Source organism: Pseudorca crassidens, chromosome 7 (genome assembly GCF_039906515.1).
Source record: "Pseudorca crassidens isolate mPseCra1 chromosome 7, mPseCra1.hap1, whole genome shotgun sequence".
Classification (NCBI taxonomy): Eukaryota; Metazoa; Chordata; class Mammalia; order Artiodactyla; family Delphinidae; genus Pseudorca; species Pseudorca crassidens.
In genome coordinates this window covers 8,916,323-8,937,932 of record NC_090302.1, presented here as the reverse complement: position 1 = coordinate 8,937,932, position 21,610 = coordinate 8,916,323, and the positions used below count along the sequence as shown (strand labels likewise).

Below are 21,610 nucleotides of genomic sequence, written 5' to 3'. Positions count from 1 at the left end.
AGTGAGGAGGGGCGGCACTTGGGGCAAGCGCCTTGAATGTCCTGGTTCTTGTCACCGTGTCCGTCTTAACCTTATTTACATGGAATTCTTTGTATTTGTAAATTTGTTTAACTGGTTTGAGTTTACCAAAGAGTGACTTATCCAAAATTGTCTTTGACAAAAATATACGTTGCTTTGATTGTACAGTTCAGGTTCAGACGTTGTAATGGGACTGTTAAGGGGCAGAAAATTGATTGCGTTTCTCTCTAATAATCATGATTCCACATTTTGCAAGTTCCACTTGCTCCCATTCATGTTGCTAACACTTTACCCTTTCCACTGCTAGCAGTGTTAAGAATGAATTCTCAAGCCATAACCCAGTACTGTAAGGTCCCACAGGGCTTCGAGGGAGGCCGCGCGCGGGCCAGCACAGAGCTGCGTGGCCTCTCTGAGCGCGCGCACTGCCTGCCGTGCTTCTCAGTGTGCAGGGCGAGTGAAAGATTAACTCCGTTCACATCGGGCAGCAGCAATTAATTGTGCCTTGTCACATGAGGATGTGCCAGGAGGATTAACGTGACCACAGAACAGAAACATTCTCTCCCCGAAGTTCACTTCACGTCTCTGCAGACGAAGTCCGCTGTGTAACTCCTTAGAGCGACTCTTTTTGGAAAGCAAAGTCCCTATTTCTGTACAGTTTTAGGTTAGATGTTTCATTTATAACAAATGCAAAAATCAATTAAGATAAAAGTGATACGTGAAGAAATCTTTTACAGTAAAATATATCCTGAATTCATATAGGTTTGTTCATAATTGAGTCTCTTCTTGAGCTACCTTTTCAAATACGTAGACAATGTGAAGACAGTGACAGCGTCCTTTTCTATAGGTGTTTAACCTGTTATTACAAACTGTGAAAACAAAGAATTTTATACTTTTACTAATGTGTGTGGTTTTAAACAGTTATTTTCATTCTAATCAGTTCTCTACCCTCTAATTTCTACTAAAGCTGTAAATACATTTAGAAATTATATTTGTAAATACAGTATATGAAGTCAAGTTAATTTTGGGGTCAGTGGAAAGCCTCCCAATTGGCTCTGCCTTGGCAGTTTTGTTTTTTGTTTGTTCTTTCTTTCTTTTTTTTTTTTTAACAGCAGAAAGGATACTGTCGGTTCACTGTTAAGCAGAATATACTGTAGAACTAAATTGCTAACTTCTAAATCTTCCAGAGCATGAGTAGATGTCTTTTCTAATGATAGCAGTTATAACAAGTCTTTGTTTTTCCCCTAGCCCAGACCATAGGCCTGCATATTTTTGTGTGTGGTTTTGTTTTTACTTTTGTTTTTACAGCCTAGACTCTAGGAAGAATTTGCAGGAACACAAAACAAGGGCTGGGAGGGCATCATCTATGTGAATGAGCTTTACTTTAAAGAAATCAATGTATTTTATTTTAACAATGTTTTCCATTAGTGACTGTGATTTTTTTTGTTGTCGTCGTCGTCGTTATTGTTAAATTCTGTAATGGTTTCCTGTGAAGCCTCCACTGAAAGGGACTCAAATATGCAACACCTAAACTATTTTCCAAGGGCACATGCCCCTTGAATGGTGCTTCTAGACTGGTCAGGGTTATTTATTAAATTTTATATATGAAAGTATTGGGGAATTATGTAAATTCTTTATATGAAACTATCTAGTTCATAAATCATAGGTTTCATATTACTCAGTGCAACTGAACTGAAAGTTCAGAAGAGTCATTCACATTGTTCGAAATTTGTAATGGTTGTCACTCGTCACATACGTCTCTTCAGTAAGTGCCAGAGTGTTTCCACTGTTTCTGCCCAGTGCTTGACTTCTCGGCCCACAAGAGAACCTTTTCTCTCTGGTTCCCCTTGGGTCTGGCACAGACAGGGCTGGTGTAGTTCTCTATCAAGTCCTGGAGTTAGCCTTGCAGCAGATTCAGTAAACAGACCTCTTGCTGCCCCTCAGTGACAAGTATGCTGTGAATTCAACCTTTGGACTTGCTGCCCAAGCCTTTGGTTGCTGCCCTGAGTATAGTAAGAGGTAAACTTACCTGGTTTCTTCGAGAATGACCATTTTCCTAATGTGAAAACCATCTCTCTCACCACTTTTATTAGTAGGGCTAACATTTTTTTCCGTTATAAATGGTTGAGCAATTTGAATGACTTAACACAGTGTCATTATCTTGCAATATAAACTGGTAACCTCACAACTCCACACTTCATCACCATATGAAGTAAATGAAGCTAGCTAAGCGGATGCTGTATCAACTAGTAACTTGCCATTAAGGATTATTTTATAGCATGAATTTAAGACTATTTATTCAAATGATATTTTACTCTTGTATTCATTTTGTTTTAGATTTGTGACATGAATACTTCAGTGCTGCTTAATTTTGTTCTGAATTCTTGTTTCTTGCTTGTAAATGGCTTTTTTATGGTATAAAGTCAATGGAAATTGCTGTTTGTAAATAAAAATGCTGCTAGAGCAGATGTGCTGTGGTCTTCCTCCGGATTTACCTCTTCTGGCCCCCTGAGTTTCACAGGCTCTAACAAACATCCTCCGGTGTCATAGTTTCTGTTAACCACTGTTTTTGAAAGGTTAGGATTTCCTAAGAAGCTCTTGTGCCACCGTGCTGCTGCAAAGACGAGAAAGCAGCAGATCTGTCTCTGACCTTTACCATGTGGGGTAGAGACTGGATTGTCAGGGGGCCGAAGTCTGCAGCCAGGATCGCTGGTGAACCCTTTCCGCATTTTCCTGCCGAAGTACCCTCTGGCTCCATCGAATGTGCCTTGTTCACTCCCACCACAGAGCTTGGAGGTGCACACGCCCTGTCTCCTGCCTCCAGCTCTCTGAAACTGAGCAAGACCCTGTGGCGTCCTCCTGGGTACGGAAGCCTTTCCATGTCCCCCATTTATTGTTTTCAGGAGGAAGGTTTCAGCCTCCTAAACCTTCCCTGAGTACCAAAGCGCAGATTCAAACGGTTGCTAATCAGAAAAGGGAAGGATTGCAGAAACAGAGGAGGAGCAGTCAAGAAACTGTAGTCAGCTACGGGCAGCGCCTGGTCCCTCCTCAAGGGATATATACATAACAATATACCTTTGAGTTCTGCGGGAACTAAGGCCCCCCCAGGTGGAGTTATTCAGGCGGAGCACCAGAGTCCTGGAGCACTACCCTGTTAACACCAACCAGTCAGAAGAAAGTCACACACCCTGCAGCCTTCACCCCCAGTTCTGCCACCGTCCTCCTTGCTTGGCGCTAAAATAAACGTTTCTCTGCTCCAAACTTCGACCTTTTGGTTTGTTTGGCCCACGAACTTCTGTTCGGTATAACGTCTTCTCCCGAGAAGCCAGTTAACTCCTCCTCCCCAGATTTTATTAATAGCTCAGGCCTCCCTCCGGCAGGGAGCCCTGCAGCAGCCCTTCTAGGTCAGGCCCCTTTAACAGAGCCCTTTGTTGAGCTGTGTTCCTCCAGCCCTACAGCGTAATTCATTGCTCTGAAAAACTGGTAGCTGTGTATTGATTAGTGAGATTATTCAATTAATGTTTCTCCCTCTAGCCTGCAAGCTCCATAACAGCAGGGATCCTGTACTGTCTCCCTCACCTGTATATCCTTAGCCCACAGAGCCTGGCATCACAGCAGGCGCACAGGCAGGATTGAATGAATGAGCAAAAGCAGATATTCTGGGAGGGTCAAGCAGGGCAGTGTGGCTGGGAAGCGGGCCAGGATTAAATTTAGCTCCTGTGCTGATAGAGCTGACTTGCTCCTTGCTGTAGAACAGGTTGTCACCTTTACGGTCGAGCAGGCAGTGCGATGGTGCGTGGTGTAAGAGGTCCACGTAGGAACTGGCTTCATTGCTAGCTGGCAGCCTGCGGGATTCTGCAGGTACTAAGAGCATGATGGAGAAAGTGCATCGACTTGCGTGAATCTGGAGGTCTGGCTTCTAGCCATACCTTTGCCTGATACCCTCTTCAGCCCCAGTTTGTCTGTAAAACGTTGAAGCTGCACTCATGGCTCAGATAAGTTGTGAGGCAGTGGCTTCTGTAGGTTTGCTTTTTCCCTGAGGCTGGAATAGTCACCCAACATCAAGAATCAGGGACGAGCCTCTCAGGCAGGGTTAGAGGAACGATCCCAAGGGGATGCGGTCCTGGCAATGAGAACAGCACCTGAAGCAGATAAACTGAATTGGAGCAGATGTGGTGTAGACCGCATTGAGCTGCTTTGCTGGCAAAGGCCATTGGCAGTAGCTGGCTCTTCATTTGTCCTAAGTCATGATCTGTGCTCGCATTGCTTTCTTCCCATCATAGTTCATAATTATCCCCACCTGGCTGCAGGGATGTCCGTGATGTCCTTTCAGTGTTAGCAACCACCAACCAATCCCCGGACCATTTCCTTGAAAACCCCTCAAGCCTCAGTGACTCATAATTAAATATCTCTGTGATGTTTTCCTTTTGTTCTGCAAGGCAGGCCTAGCTTGCATAAGTTTTGTCAGCAAGTGGGACTCCAAACTTCAGAACACAAAGTAAATGGCAGAAAGAGGCCACCTCAAAGGAAACTAATGTTGTGGAACGTTATCAACTTGGGGTAGTGCAGTGGAGCCCTCACTGGGTGATTGCTGTGCTTGACGGAAGATGCACAATAAAGCTTGCTGCTCTAGCTTTCATTGGTCAAGAATGTGCTATTATTCTAAAGTGGCAGTGGGAGGAGGTATATGTTTAAATTATAATGGATTATAATGCAGTCACCCGCAGGGTAACCTGCCTGAGTCTGCAGGGACAGAGCTGTGTCTGTTTCCAACTCAGGCAGCAAACAGGTGCCCCGCCCGTCATCTGTCAAAGAGGTTGCTTACTAGGGCTTCTCTTGTTCCTGCCTCTTCCCTAAAGGAGCTTGGCCTTTAGGACAGTCTGGCTGGGCTTCTAGGGGCTATGGACATGACCCTTCAGGGCAGCTAGCTAGATGTCGCTGCTACCCCCTTAGGCTACGTAGACAAGCCCATCTCGCTTTGCTGTGGAGGCAGCGAGGTCCCCGCACTCAAAGCATGTCTTCACCCCTTTTGGCCTCAGTCTTGGCACTCTGATCAGCCCTTGGGCCCTCTTCTTTGTGTCCTGATGCAAGATTTGCCCTGTTGTCCTTCCCTGGGCTCCCCTGGACCCCACTAGTGGCTGTGCATAGCCCGGGCCTCTGAGCTAGAATGGATAATGCAAGTTTGCTTGCAGCTCCCTCAGGTGCCGTGTGTGTGTGTGTGTGTGTGTGTGTGTGTGTATTTTCTTTAAAATGTGCAAATCAGGGGACATTCCCTGGCTGTCCAGTGGTTAGGACTCCACGCTTCCACTGCACGGGGCATGGGTTTGATCCCTGGTCAGGGAACTAAGATCTCGCATGCCACGTGGCACGGCCCAAAAAAAAAGGGCAAATCAGAGGATAAGTCATTTTGAATTCTGCCCCCTTCCCCAGGTTGCTCAAGACACTTGCACTCTCCTAAGAGTGGGAAGGGCCCTCCCAGGCCATCTACTCCCCGCCTCCCAGTACTAGGACTCCCTAGCCTAGTCCTTGTAACTAATCTCCAGTTTCTACTTGCTTGTGGGAACTGGCTGCCTCCCAGGGGACTCCACTTTGACCGCTTTCCATGATAGAAAGTCCTTCCTTATCCTGAGCTCCAAAACTGCCTCTCGGAGTTGGCCCCTCGGCTCTCTGTTCTACCCCAAGAACCACAGCATTCCCGGCTCCCTCCAGCCATCTCTTTGGGCTTCTCTAGGCTGAATGTGACTCTAAGCTATTTTCTCTAGAGCCTAGGCCATGGGAACATCCTTCCTCTTTCTGTCTGCCCACTTCCCTCCACTTCAGGGCTTTAACAGATATTATCAGGAGACATGTTTCTGACAGAATTTTGTTGGAACTGAGGAATCTATAACTTGGAAGAACACGTCTTTGGCAAAAGAATTGCTTTTGTGTGACCGTTATTTTAACTAGCCTATCTCTGCCAGACGTTCCATTCATCACACATCTGGGTCCCTGGAGCGATTTTCAGGGATTTTTTGTTGTATTTTTGTTTTACCCCTCAGCTCCTTCACTCTCTCCATTTACTTCTCCAAATATTAATGTGAGAATCAAAAGCCACCTTTCATTTTGGAGATCTGGGCTCTGAGGCTGGACTTTTGCATCTGAATTTCCTCGGAGGCCTCACACCATTCCCTTTGAGGGTTATCCTCTCACTGTGATCACTGAGTCTCCGGGGCTGGGAGCTGAGGCTTTCTGAACCTCACAGGTGCTGGTGCTAATTCAGCCGGGCAAAGGGATTCCTGTCTTGGGCGTCTCATCCTTGGGAGGGAAAGCAGGGGCCGACTGCTGGCTTCATTCCACTTCCTTTCTGCCCTTTCAGCACAACTGCATCCCCTCACTGGGACCTCATGCACTCCTTCCTCCCTGCTGGACCCTGGCCAGGCTGGTGGCGAAATGGGAATGTTATTGGTGTTCAGTAACTAAACTGCTAGTTCCCTTCTTTCCCTCCACTGCATGGTCCCTCTTTCCCCAGAATGGGGCTCCAGGGACCTCCTGTCACCATGCTCTGTTGAAAGGCCCCACGTCCAACTGCGGTCAGGGGATGACCAGCTGTAGTCCCTGTAAGGACTGGAGGCTTCCACTCTGAAGGTAAGCCCAGCGCCTCTCTGCTTACAGTTTTCCTTGTGGAAATGTTTCCCTTTATAAAGTGTCAGTTGCTATCTGGATATAATGGTCTAAGCCCAGATGGAAAGAATTTAATGGCATCCTTCCTGGGGGCTCTGTGTGGATAGCTGGGGCCTCACTGATCCCCCCGAGAGAGCCAGCGACAGGGTCTGGTAACCCTGAGAACTCTAGGAGGCCAGAGGTCCCAGGACAGGGTATCCTCTACCTTTGTCCTGGGCACTAAGATGACCACTCTCTCAGGCTCTGGATGGCAGAACTCAGGTGGCCTGACCTTGATTCCAGGACACCATGCCTTCCTACTGTCTCTGAAAAGGATTACATTGTCAAGAGCCTTTGCCAGCCCTGGTGCACTGTGAAAAACCATTGAAATGCTGCTGGTTCTGCATTGGATATAAACTGCATTCATTGGCTGGAGCCAGTGGACACATCCTGTAAATAGAGACCTCAGCTTTAAGGCCTGTGTCCAGTTTTGAGTTCCCTTGAGAACCTGTATCCTGCTGGAGGGAGGAGGCCCAGCTAAGTGAAGAGGGGGCAAGACCATGAAGCAGGGACTTCCTGGTGGTCCAGTGGCTAAGACTCCACGCTCCCAATGCAGGGGGCCGGAGTTTGATCCCTGGTCAGGGAACTAGATCCCACGTGCTACAACTAAAAGATCCCGCATGCCACAACTAAAGAATCCTGCATGTAGCAACAAAGATCCCGTGTACCGCAACTAAGACCTGGCACAGCCAAATAAATAAATAAACACATAAATATTTTTTTAAAAAAGACCATGAAGCAAAATTCAGGTGAATTAAATAGTTAATTGTAGAAGAATGAAACCATGAAAAAAACTAATTAGGAAAAAATGGTGATGGATTATTTGCTTTTGCAGCGGGGAAGATCTTCTTAAGGATAAGACCAAATAGAAAAAATCCTAAGGGAAAAAATAGGTTTGACTATATACAATGTAAAATATGTTCAGTAAAAGCAAAACAACAAAACAAAAAAACCACTTCGCAACATATAGTACAAGAGCTTTTTTTCTTTATAAATTTATTTATTTTTATTTATTTTTGGCTGTGTTGGGTCTTCGCCGCTGCACGCAGCCTTTCTCTAGTTGCAACGAGCAGGGGCTACTCTTCGTTGTGGTGCGCTGGCTTCTCACTGCGGCGACTTCTCTTGTTGTGGAGCGTGGGCTCTAGGCGCGTGGGCTTCAGTAGTGTGGCTCGCGGGCTCAGTAGTTGTGGTGCAAGGGCTTAGTTGCTCTGCGGTATGTGGGATCTTCCTGGACCAGAGCTCGAACCCATGTCCCCTGCATTTGCAGGTGGATTCTTAACCACTGTGCCACCAGGGAAGTCCCAGTGCAAGAGCTTTTTAAAATTAATAAGGAAAAGATGAATGGTCCAATTCTAAAAAGGGAAAGGACCTAAAGAAGCAATTCCCAGAAGAAATACTCAAGGCTAATAAGTACATGGTAAAGATACTTTATCTCTGCAGAAAGCAATCAAAGCAATAACAAGAGACCGTTTTTCTATTTATTCAGTTGGCAATACCCAGCATTGATGAGGGTGAGGGAAAATTGGACACTCACACCTGATGTTGGGTTTATAAGTCAGTATAACATCTCTGGAAGGTAGATTGGTACCATGCTTCAAAAAGTTAAATGCATATTCCCTTCGACACAGTGGTACTACTTTTTTTTTTTTTTTTTGCGGTACGGGGGCCTGTCACTGCTGTGGCCTCTGCCGTTGCGGAGCACAGGCTCCGGACGCACAGGCTCAGCGGCCATGGCTCACGGGCCCAGCCGCTCCGCGGCATGTGGGATCTTCCCGGACAGGGGCACGAACCCGTGTCCCCAGCATCGGCAGGCAGACTCACAACCACTGCGCCACCAGGGAAGCCCAGTGGTACTACTTTTAAGAATTTAACCTAACAAGGTAGTCTAACAAATAACAGATGTACAAATTTATTCATCCCAGTGTTGATTATAATATCGGAAAGTTGTAAGCCCTTATAATGTCCATCAGTAAATCTGATACATTCCTACAATGCTATTGTAGGGAATCATCTAAAATGATGATATAAATGCATAAAACCTTTAAGGCATGGAGAAATATCCATGACATATTGTTGAGTGTAGGAAAGCAACTTACAAAGGAACATATGTTGTGTGAGACTACTTAAAATATACACATGTATATATGACATATGATATTACATTACATAATAACATACATAATGGCCTCTATATTGAATACCTATAGATATCTATGTTTATTGAATGAGATCATGTATTTAATGAGTTGAAACATTGTAAATGCTTTATGAATGCTAGCAATTAGGAGATGAGGGTGGATAGGGAGCCAGATGTTCAGGTATATTTTATTTCAAGCTAAGAAATTTGGATTTTACCCCATGGCCATGGGGAGGCAGTAGAACTCAATTCAATGAATATTTCTGGAGTGTCTGTTACAGAAATGCCGAAGTTGAAAAGGCTTTTTCATAGAGAAGATTGCTGAAGAGGTTGAGGTTTGTACCAAGGGAAAGTCAGCCAATTGGCTCCCAGCGTAGATGGCCTTGGGGACTTCACCAGGGTCTGGGGCCAGCCCTCAGACTGATCCACCTAGAAATCTGACTTTGGAACACAGGGAAAATGGGTCTGAATCTACCACTGACTTACAGTCACTAAGTGTAAAGACTGATGTCTAGAACTAGGGTGTTACTATATTATATTTCAATGAGACATAAATGGTATGCTAAAATGTGACATGTTTGGCACATTAATTTTCATCAGACCTACATGGGAAGCTCCTACTATACTACTATGGATGTACCAATCAATGACGGCTGCCATTCATTAAACACTTACTAAACATTTGTTGAACATTAGGTGCCAGACAATATATCAAGCACTATTCATGCATTATTTCCTTGAGTCCTCAGAACAACTCTGTAAGGTGGGTACTATTATTTATTATCTGCATTAAACATTTTTTTTTATATCTCCATTTCCTAATACTGGAGCACTGAGTCACCATGTGACCGAGCTGCCCTTGAAGAACTGGACATTATCTGACCCACTGAGCCAAAAGTTTGGGCAGCAGCAATCATCAAGTAGAAATGGTATACGAGATCGGATTCGAGAATGTCCAGGAGGTACTATTCATACCTTGTATGAATATGTGACTCTATACCCGTAACACCTACTCCTGCTGTATGGCCTCCTCTACCTCAGTCTAAACTTAGAGCCTCAACCTCCACCTGTGCTAGCACCTACTAGAAATGACTGCTGAAAAAATCTCAGCCCCATGCAAGAGATGGTGTAAAGAGAAATCCTCCCAGTGGGCAGTGCATTTGGTTGTCCATTTTTATTGGCTGAAAGATGACCAGAATTGCAGGTATATATAGATTCATGGGCAGGGCAATGGCTAATTGTCTGGGTAGATGGTCAGGGATTTGGAAAGAAAAGGACTGGAAGACGGTCACAAGAGGGCTTTGAGAAGAGATATGCAGATTGACCTCTCAGAATGTTCACAGAGTGTGAAGATATTTGTATCAGTTATCTATTGCAACCTAACAAACCATCCCAAAACTTAGTGCTTTAGAACAATAACCAGTTCAGTTCCTCATGATTCTGTGGATCAGCTTCACTGGGCTTTTTTTTCCCCTGAACTTTTAGGTTCTGATAACCTAGAATCATTCTGTGATAGGTGATTTATAAGAAATATATATTTGGTCATTCAGATGACCAAATATATATTTTTTATATATATTTGGTCTTCATTCATGGTTCCTGGCTCACAGCTCCCCAAACCCTAGAATTTCCTAAGCAATTAGAGAAAGGACAGCATCTTTTGTTAAAATATGTGGTATCGCGTCCCCAGTTCCTGGGGGAAAAAAATGCTTCAGAGCCATAACGATGAAATGGGTATCATGTTATCACAATGAGCCCCTTTCAACTGGTGTGTTAATGAGGTGACTTTTGGGAATCCCCCAAACATGGGGGGAGCTGATTGCCAGGGGAACCAATGAATAGAGGGTTGGAACTTTTAGTGCCACCCGCAAGACCTCTGGGGAAGAAAGAAGGGCTGGAGGCTGAATCAATCACCAATGGCCGATGATCTAATCCATGGTGCTGATGTAGTGAAGACTCCATAAAACTCCATCATAAAGGATGGGGTTCAAGGAGCTTCCAGGTTGGTAAACTAGAAAGCTTCCATGTGCCACCGTGCCAGGCCTGAAACTCCATGAGGACAGAAATTCCATTGCTCAGAACCTTGCCCTCTGAATCTCTTCAACTGTATATTGATCCCTCTCCTTTAATATCTTTCAAAATAAGCTGGTAATCTCTTGAGTAACCCAGTTTCCTGAGTTCTTGTGAGCCACTCTAGCAAATTAATCAAGCCCAGGGAGGGGGTTGTGGGAACCTCTGATTTATAGCCAGTTGGTCAGAAGCAGGTAACAACCTGGACTTTCGATTGGTGGCTGAAGTCAGAGACATTCCTGTGGGACTGAGCCCTTAACCTGTGGAATTTGATGCTGTCTCTGGATAGACAGAATCAGAATTGAGTTGAACTGTAGGACACCCAGATGGTGTTGGAGAATTGCCAGTTGGTGTGGGGAAAACCATGCCCCCTCCCACACAGTGGAATTGGTGATCAGAACTCTTACTTTCCTTTGTCCCTTCAGCCCTGGGAACAGGCGCTACTTCCTTCCATCATTACATGTTTCCTCAGGGTAATAAGTTCCTTACACTCCATGAGAAATGATATTATTTGAAGATAGGATCTGATTAACTAAAGATATATATTGTAAACCTTGGGGCAACCATTAACATTTCTTGAATGTTTAATGGTTTAACATATTTGTACTGGCTTGTCTGTAGCAACTTAGAACCATTCCCTGTTTCTTCTATACCCTCCCATGTATCGCAAGGTCTGGACGCTTAGGAGAACTACATTTCCCAGCATTCCTTGCCAGAAGGGTTACTAGTTAGACTCTACCGATGAGAGGTAGAGTTGACTCATTATTCTCAGGAATTATGCCCTATAAAGTCACTGAGAACACGAAGTTAGTGAATACTGAACCATTGCTCCTAGGGGAAATACAGGGTTAGGTTCTTTTGAGTCACTGGTCACAACATTTTTGCCAACCAATCAATACATACCCTTGTTTTATGTGTGTTTCTGTTTAAAGACACCTTACGTGATACATATTGGTGATCTTTTCACACGGAACTCACGACCAGCAGCTCTGTAACTCATGCCTGAACCAAGTTCATCTAACACATGCACTTTCTCAGTAAGGCACATCTTACTGAGATGTGCTTAGAACCCTGGACAGCACTTCGGCAGTATGCCTGGGGGCCATTTTAAACAGCAAAATCACCAAGAAAAAGTATAAAAATGTGAAAAACGTGGCACTAAATAGATCATGAAAAAGACAGTTGTTTACAGTGTGAGAGCTAAACAAGAGTGTCACCTCATTTGACCTCTGCCCGGACACACATTGGGTGACTCAAATTTTTGCCTGTCTGTGAATGACCTTGACAGTGCTGGGAATGTGGATTTTTGGATTGCAAATAAGTTTTAGCACTAGGCTAATTCACAAATATGGAAACATGAATAATGAAGATCGACTGTATGACCATTTCAGCATGGCCACTTTGTCTACCATCTTCCAGGGCAATTAGGTATTTCCGCTTCACTGAGAATTGGCCATTGCTTCTTTCCAGGCTTCTAAGAGCCACTCCAGTAGCTGGAGTCCTTGCTAGGGTGTTACATCCCATGTCCTGAGAAAGTATCCCCAAGTCAATGAATTCTTGCTTATCTAGTCTTACATTCTAGCTTCCTTGATCAAGCACCCTCAAAATTCAACCCCAGGGGTACTCCCCTGGCTTCTGCCAGTACATGCTGGCTAATTCTTCCATTCTTCAGGTATATAGCCTATTTTTTTCCTTATCAGGCCCTGGGCATAAACAGCCAGGTTATGCTGAGATTTAACCCTAGTTACCAGCCTGGCCACCTGGAGAGGAGGTAGGGGCAGCACTGCTGGTAGGGACACCTGTTGTCTGTGGGGAAGGGCTTCTGTAGCACCTGCCAGCACAGTGGTAGCTCCGGTTCTTAATAAAGAAAAGTGTGCAAGCCCGGAGGAGCTTCGGGTTCATGCTGCAGAGTCAACATCCCCAGGAACATCCATCCAGATGTCTCCATTCCATTATTTAGAGTCCTAGGTTTTCCCCACCAGGGCTCTGACCTTCACCAAACAGACTTGTCTTGGCTGAGCAAATATCTCTGGAGCTCTAGACTCTAATAGTCAGGTTTTCAGCCTGCCACTCAATGTGTCTGTCCTTCCACTGCATAGGTGATGAGAGCCTCTTTGTAAGCTACCTCCAGAGCTCTCTGGCTCTCACACTTAGCCATTAACTGCTCCTGAACAGCTCTTGGTCTCTCATCATCCTTCTGTAATAAAACATAGCTTTAACCAGCCATCTAACTTCCTCTGTCTCTGTAGGCATTATCCTCCCCATGTTTTTCAAACACTGGCCTCATAGCACCAACCACAGTATCGTCCTCCACGGGGATAAATATCACCACCCAGGTCACCGCCAGTGAAATCATTAGCAGTTGAGCCACCACCTTGTTCCAGGGACTTCCTGTGTTCCACCAGGAGGGCATCCTCTTTGCTTGCTGGGCAGTGGCTTAGTCAGTCAACGTTTCTGTGCGTCAGGAGTCTGGCACAGCTTAGCTGGGTCCTCTGCTTCAGGGTCTCACAAGGATATAATCAACATGTTGGCGGGGGCTGCAGTCTCATCTGAGGCTTGCCAGGGTAAGGATCTGCTTCTGAGCTCACATGATTATTGGCACCATTCAGTTCCTTGAAGGCTGCTGGACTGAGGGCCCCAGTTTCTTGCTGGCTATTGGCTGCAGGTTACTCTCAGATCCTTGCTGGGTGATCTTCTCCACAGGGCAGCTCACAACATGGCTGTTTATATCCTCAAAGCCAGCAAGAGAGAGTCTCCTAGCTAGATGGTTTACAACTTATGTAACGTAATCACATACAACCTAAAATCTTTGCCTTATTCTGCTGGTTAGAAGCAAGTCAGGTCCTGTCCACACTCAGGGAAGGGGATCACACAAGCCCATAGACATTGGGAGGTGAGGATTATGGGGGCCACCTTAGAGTCTGTTTACCACAGCTTCCTTGTTGATCAACATCTCTAATGAAAACATCTCCTTGAACTGTCCCAAAGCTTGGCTCTCCATGAAATACAAGCCTATGCGGAGGCAGCTGGCCTGGCCTTGGTGACTTTTCCAGCCCTCCTTTCCTCCCCTGGCTCAAAAGTTCCTTCCCCTCATTTAGAGTTGGCCCATTCCACCAGCACATCACATTTTCACGGTGGGTGATCTAAACCCAAGCAGATGCAGCTAAGATCCTCTCCACATCCTGTTACACGGTGTTTGAGCATAGGAGTGACATGACTGATCAGACTTTCTGATAACTTTTAAAAAACAGCTTTATTGAGATAAATTCATACACTATATAATTCACCCATTAAAAGTGTGCAATGCAATGGCTTTCAGTATATTCACAGAGTTGTGCAATCACCAATTTTAGAATATTTTCATTATCTCAAAAAGAAAGTCCACATGCCTTAGCCATTACTCCCAATTCTTGCATCTTCCCAGCCCTAGACAACCACTAATCTACTCTCTCTATATATAGATTTTCCTATTCTGGACATTTTATATAAATGGAATCATATGTGATCTGGCTTTTTCACTTAGCATGTTTGCAAGGTTCATCCATGTTATTGCATGCATTAGTACTTCATTTCTTTTTATATTCCATTGTATAGATATACCACATTTTATTTATCCATTTATCAGCTGATGGACACTGGGTTATTTCCACTTTTTGGATATTGTGAACATTTGTGTACCAGTTTTTTATATGGACATATGTCTTCATTTCTCTTGAGCATATACCTAGGAATTCTTGGATCACATGGTAACCCTATGTTCAACTTTTTTTTTTTTTTTTTTGCGGTACGCGGGCCTCTCACCGTTGTGGCCTCTCCCGTTGCGGAGCACAGGCTCCGGACGCGCAGGCTCAGCGGCCATGGCTCACGGGCCCAGCCGCTCCACGGCATGTGGGATCTTCCCAGACCGGGGCACGAACCCGTGTCCCCTGCATCGGCAGGCGGACTCTCAACCACTGCGCCACCAGGGAAGCCCCTTATGTTTAACTTTTAAGGTACTATTTTCCAAAGTGGTGGCACCATTTTACACTCCCACTAGCAGTGTTTGAGGGTTCCAATTTCTCCATCTCCTCACCAACCCTTGTTATTGTCCATCTTATTTGCTATGGCCATCCTAATGGGTGTGAATAGGTATCTTATTGTGGTTTTGATTTGCATTTGATGGCTAATGACATTGAGCATCTTTCCATGTGCTTATTGGCATTTGTAGATCTTCTTTGGATAACTATTCAGATCCTTTTCTCATTTTAAAATTGGGTTTACAATAACTTTTTGATATATTACAAAAGAATCTATGTTCATTGAAGAAAACTTAGAAGCTATGCATGAGCATATTAAAAATAAGAGATGTCATTTAGCAAGCATATATTACATGCACTGTGCTGAACTTCCATGCTTGCCCTAAGTCACACATGTAGAAATAACAATAGCTAATGTTTATTGAGCTCCTGTTAGGTACTAGGCCTTCTTCCATGTGTCACCTCATTGAAAGCTCCCAGCAGCCTTTCTGAAGAGGGTGCTATTTTCAGCATATTTATTTTTCAATAAAGAAACTGAGGCACAGAGATGTTAAATAACTTGCTTACTTACACACAGCTTGCTGGTGGCAGAAGCAGAGTTTGGATTCAGGCAGTCAAAAGTCCCCAGAGTTTGCACTCAACACCCACCCTGTGCATTTTTGAATCCAGAGGCTCTGAGCAGAATGAACCATTGCATTACATTGTCTCTTGTTCTCTTTAAGTAAAATAGCTAAGTATCTTCTTTGATGATTATTCTTTCTTAATGCAACATGGCAGAAATTTCCCTCAGAGATTCCTGAAGACTTAGAAATGGTTTAATTTCCACTATTTCTTTTCGTTTCTCTCTTTTTCTTCCATAAGCTTTGGGAAGACAGTAACCAAATCTTTCCATACGCTGATGTTACTGCAAAATGAATTTGAAAATTGTCAAAATGACGTTCTACTTGTCTGTGTGTCCAAGAATCATTCAGAGTAACGCAGGACATAGGGCCTCCTTTCTGTGGGAGGCCGAGCAGAGATTTTCTGTGGTTCCGACTTACAGGGCTTCACAGAACTGGCTTCAACTGTCTTTACAACTTACCTCTGCGACTTTGATCAAATGACTTAACCCTTCTGCTCACCTCATCGTGCGTGGCAGAGTAAAGAATCTGAGAGCAGACAGACAACAGACAACCTCATTTCTCAGCTTTGCACTTGTGTGGTCTTGGGCAAGTCCCTTCACCTCGAGGGGCTTAATTTTGCCCAGCTGTAAAATAAACGGGCTGGACCCGAGGCTCTCGAAGGTTTCTTCTGGCTCTGACGTTCTGTGTTCTGTGCCTACCTCCGAGTTGTAAAGAATGGGCATTAAGGTGATGTTTCTCACAAAACAATTTTTTGTTGAAAACAATAACTCCTAGGTAGAGGTTTCAAGGGTAAATTGTATGAGACCTGGAAGGATGTATGGGGAATAAGATGCGCTGCTATTTCTAGGAAGGGGATGGGCGTGGCGGGGCGCTGAGGAGGGTGTGCGGGCAGTTGAGCATCCTCGAAGGCGGAGACGACATCTGAGGGCTGCAGCGCAGGCCGAGCGAGGCCAGGGAGGATCTGGGCTGCAGCGGCTGCGCACTGGCGCGCCCAGCCGGTCGATTTGCGTGTCTCCGCCTCTGCGACGAGCTGGTTGGGGAGACTGGTCTGGCGCCGCGCGCCGATTGGCTGAGCGGCCCGCCGCTCAGACCCAGGAGAGGACGGTTCCTACTGCGGCTGGGCGCCGGCTCCGCTCCCTCGTCGGCCCGCGCTCCAGCTGCGCCCGGCCCTGGCCCGGCTTGGCCCGGCCCTGGCCTCCGAGCGAAGGCGCCGCTGCCGCCTGGGCCGCTCCCAGGGCCATGAGGAGGCGACGGCAGCCATTGCGGCCCGCGTCAAGGTGACCGGCCGGGACTGCGGCGGCGGCGGCGAGAGCGGGCGGTGAGAGGAGCGGCTGGCGGGGCGGGGCGGGGCCCTGAGGGCCGGGCCGGAGGGAGCTGCAGGTGTGTGGGGCGGGACCCCGAGGGGCCGCTGGGCCGGCGAGGGGCCTCGGGGCAGGGGGGGGTGTAGGGATTGTGTCCGGCGGTCTCGGGCACGGGGACCGGGCCGGGGGCTTTAAGTGTGTGGTGGGAATGGGGGTTTTGGTATGGAGTACAGCGAGTGTGGGGGTGGAGGTGGGGAAAGGCCGCCGGTGCGGGGGGCGGGGCTGGAGGAGGCAGTTGGGAGGGGCCGGGGGGGCTGCAGGTGCGGGGGGCGGGGCCGGGTGGGACCACAGGTTTACCGGGGGAGGGGGCAGCGAGGTGAGGCCAAAGCGGGTGGAGAGACCGGACCTGAGGAAACCACAGGTGCAAGGGGCGGGGCTAGGGAGACCTGCAGCGGTGGGGGGCGGGGCCCCGAGTGGTTGCAGGTCCGGAAGCGGGGCTCCAGGTAAGAAGCGGGCAAAGGGTGAGTGGTCGCGGGAAAAGGGAAAGCCGCCCTCCCCACTGTCCAGGGAGTTTGAGTGGAAGCAGGAGCTTTGGGCTCTCTGAGGATTCTGGAGGCTTCGAGGTTGCGGCTGGGCCGGAAGGGGCGGCTAGGCCTGCCTGTGCGTCTCCTGGGTCGGACTTGGGTCTTAGCTGCCCTGGTTACTAGGCCGGCGGCTTCCCCCATGCCACGCCGTGCCCTTAAGTGGGGCGCCCCGTTTTTCAGTCTCGGGGGCTTTTCCTGTCTCCTAGATTGGTGGGGCTGTTGGCTTTCATCCCATCAGCTGTTGAGAAATGTGTGTGCTGGCAGAGTAGTTAGTGTGAAGCTTGAAAGGTTCTGGCTTGCTGGCTCCTGGTACCAGATGTTGCTGCAAATCTTAACAGTGGTCGTCTCCAAAAGACTGAAATGGCAGCCTGGTGAGGGGGCAGAACAGGAGTGAGGGTTCAGAAGCTTTTACCTCTGTGTTACCTGGAGAGTCTTTCACCTCTCTGAGCTTTGTTTCTTCCTCTGCGAAGTGAGCATCCTGGTTCGTGCCTTGTGTGCCTCTCAGGGGCCTTGTGAGGATGGGATGGAACAGTGCCTACTGGGTACATCGTCGGGTAAAGTTGTGAGTCTGCTGCCTCTGTGCCGATGGGCAGATTGTGTTTGGAGACTGAGGGTCGAAAGAGGAGGGGATTTCTAATCGGTAGACCATTTTCCTGCTTGAGGTTGGGATGAGGTTTGTGGTGAGATGGTGACTGCTGCTCCCTGTGAGGCCTCTGAGGGAGCTGTGGCGGGGAGAATGGCAGATGGAAGCACAGGAACGTTTCATTGTTTGCTGACCTTTAGACCCCAACCCCAGTGAGGACTCTGAACTGGAGCATAAGGCTTAGACTCGAGCCTTATGGAATTTCCCCTCCCCACCCAAGTATGACACTGACTTTACCACATGCCTGAAGGAAGACACCCACAATAGGGGAATGCCAGAACTTTGTTAGGTTTCTACCGGGCAGAGAGAAGAAAGCGAGGTGATGGGGCTCCCTCCTGTTTGGAAGGGTGTCCCATACCCATACGTGTGACCTTTCATTGCGCAGTGCCTCTGCTCACTAGCAGTGTGACCAATTCCTGCTGCCTGTGTTGCAGGGACAGAAGAGAAGGCAGGAGGAGGCTTCTCCTGTACTGGCCTGCATTTTTCTTCACTTCAGATGCTGTGGGACTTTGGGGGACCAACTTCCATGGTGCTGGCCTCTCTCACTACCACCTGGTGTGGCGGTGACCCAGTGGCATCATGGGGATGGCATCTAAGGGATGGGTCCTTACTGGGGTCCGTGCTTGTGTGGCAGGCACCCAAAGGCTCTAAAAGCAGCACGTGTGAATTATCCCATTCTGTCCCAGCAGAAACGATGTAAATGTCTCTCAGAGATTGCTGCGCTCTGGATAACCATCATGCTCTGTGGGTTAAAAGGAAAGCCCAAACTTGGTGGCAACAAGAGCTACAACATGTGTTGGGTAATGAGGGGACTGGCTTTGAGATTGGTGGTGTTGGAGTGACAGCATCCAGGGTTGAGAGAGAAACTTCGTTAATGGAAAATCTTGCCTCCAGGGCTCTCTGTGATATGGCTCCAGTCTACCTGATTTTCCTTTTCAGCATGGAGGGTCAGAGCTCTGGCTTGGAAGTCAGAGAGATACGTGTTTGAAGCCTTATACACCAGTTTCTTAGCTTCTCAGAGCTTTCATCTCCTTATTTGTAAAACAAGGATAATCATGTCCACCTTGAGAGGTTGTTATGAAGAATAAATTTGACAAGATCTGTGAAAGCACCTGATATATTAGGCTGTCAGTGTCAGGGTATGTTTCTGCCCCTCCCTGACTGCCCATCTTTCAACACAACAAAACAGCATGTCGCATGTGAGGAGAGCAGGACAAGTAATTTTTTTTTTTTTTTTTTTTTTTTGAGGTACGCGGGCCTCTCACCGCTGTGGCCTCTCCTGTTGCGGAGCACAGGCTCCGGACGCGCAGGCCCAGCGGCCATGGCTCACGGGCCCAGCCGCTCCGCGGCATGTGGGATCTTCCCGGACCGGGGCACGAACCCGTGTCCCCCGCATCGGCAGGCGGACTATCAACCACTGAGCCACCAGGGAAGCCCAGGACAAGTAATTTTGAGACCTTCGCTTCTTATGTAACCTTGATCAGAGCCCTTCCCCTGTCCAGGCCTCAGTTTTCTTAGCTGAGTGAGGATGGTGTTAGAATACGTGAACATCAAGAGTGATCCTAGCTCTGGCCTTCTGATTGGCATGTTTTCCCGAAAGGCAGGAGGGAGGAAGCTAGTGACCTGTTGTTTAGCTCTTCTTTTAAAAATACCTGTTGAGGGCTTCCATGGTGGCGCAGTGGTTGAGAATCTGCCAGCTAATGCAGGGAACACGGGTTCGAGCCCTGGTCTGGGAGGATCCCACATGCCGCGGAGCAACTAGGCCCATGAGCCACAACTACTGAGCCTGCGCGTCTGGAGCCTGTGCTCCATAACAAGAGAGGCCCGTGATAGTGAGAGGCCCGCGCACCGCGGTGAAGAGTGGCCCCCGCGTGCCACAACTAGAGAAAGCCCTCGCACAGAAACGAAGACCCAACACAGCAAAAATAAATAAATTAATTAATAAAAACTCCTACCCCCAACATCTTAAAAAAAACCCCAAAAAACCTGTTGAGCACTTTGCCTGGCACATAGTAGGTGCTCATTAAATACTTGTCGAAGGGACAGATGAAGGACTTTCAGAAGAAGGTGTGGCAGATTATCTCTGCTGCTTATATGTATGCCGTATCTGCACCTTCAAAGTGCATTTTATTTATTGCAGAAAAAAATGTTGCAACAACTTTATAGTGAAATTAGCGAACCTCAACATGAAAGACAAAAGTTGTTTTACAGTCCTATTTCACCACACATTAAGTTCACCCAGTTTTTCATAAACATACAAGTTTTTTTCATGGTTGCAGTCATATGTATGTGAGCATTTGGAAAAGGCCTGGCAATAAGGAGTTTCTTTAAATGGTGTTTTTGTCTTATTTTTTTTAAGAATTAAAAAAATCACACATGGATTTTTTTTAAAAAAGACAAGTAGTTCAAGGGGGACAAATTGTAAAGTGTCTTTCTTGCCTCAAGCTGCCAGTTCCCAGTCCTCTCCCTAGTGGCAACCACTGTTACCATTTTCTTGTTTTGTTATATATTTTTTCTCTTATACAAAGAATAGCATCCTATACGGACTCTTGCTCCTTTATTTATTTACTTGATCTATTTGGAAATTGTTCCAACATTGGAAAATGTTCCAGTTGGTACATACAATTCCTCCTTAATAGATGTTTTTGACTGATATCTTAAGCACAATTTTGTGTCTCCATGCTCCCCCACCCCACCATGATGTTTACTCAGTAATGGTTAGCAGTCATTGTTTAGAAGACTAACAAGAGATAGCCCTTGTTTTTCTCTAGAAAAGAAATGGCTTTGGTTCCAGTGAACAATAAACTAAAGGGCAATCCATGTATCTGGATGCAAGGCAGACACAGAAAGAGAAAGGAAAAGGGATTTGTTCACTAGTAATTGAAAACTGATTTTTCATTCAGCCCATGATTCAAAGTCCGGCTCTGTCACTTACTGGCTGTATGACTTGGGGCAATTTACCTAATCTTTCTGCGTTTCAGTTTCCTTATCTGTAAAATGGATGGTGATGATAGGATCTGCCTTTTGGGGTTTTTGTGTAGAAGAAATGAGATCATGTATGCAAAGTACTTGCAGTAATAGGTCATAGTAGATGCTCAAGAAGGGGTAGCTGCTGTGTTATTAATAATCTAAACTAGACTCTTATTCTTTGTTAGCAGATATTTACTGGACAGCTGAGGGTGAGCCATGGAGAATGCCCAAAGTCCTTGCCCTCAAGGTGCTCACATACTGTGCAGAGAGACAGGCACACAAGTCACTGATGACAGAACAGGGCTCAGCGGTGGGGAGGTGAGCAGTATGGGGCTCAGGGAGGCAGGAAACAATGACTTTCCCTTGGTGGTTTGGGAATGGCTTCTCAGTTCAACTTTTCCCTTCTTTGTGAAATCTACTCAGTTCCTCTACAAGTGACCACTCCTGTCTGTGCTCCCTTGGCTTTCATTGTGTGTGTACCTTGATCGGTTCATGTGCCTCACTATTGCATGCATTATTCTATACCTGTCTCGTCCCTGCACAGGGAAAGTT

The 21,610-nt window shown here is 46.6% G+C and overlaps 1 protein-coding gene across 22 annotated transcripts in view; it reads left to right on the top strand.

Annotated features, from left to right (window-relative positions):
* RALGPS1 (Ral GEF with PH domain and SH3 binding motif 1) overlaps positions 1–21,610 on the top strand; it is a 331,729-nt gene that overhangs the window by 22,271 nt on the left and 287,848 nt on the right. For 17 of the 22 annotated variants that reach the window (XM_067743284.1, XM_067743267.1, XM_067743268.1 and 14 more), the window contains exon 1: positions 16,667–16,878. The exons of 1 other annotated variant lie outside the window; for it this stretch is intronic. The gene's annotated coding sequence lies outside the window, so the exon portion shown is untranslated. Of the gene's footprint in view, positions 1–16,666; positions 16,941–21,610 lie in introns of those variants that run through there. 4 more of the 22 variants (XM_067743273.1, XM_067743271.1, XM_067743272.1 and 1 more) reach the window with 2 other exon arrangements.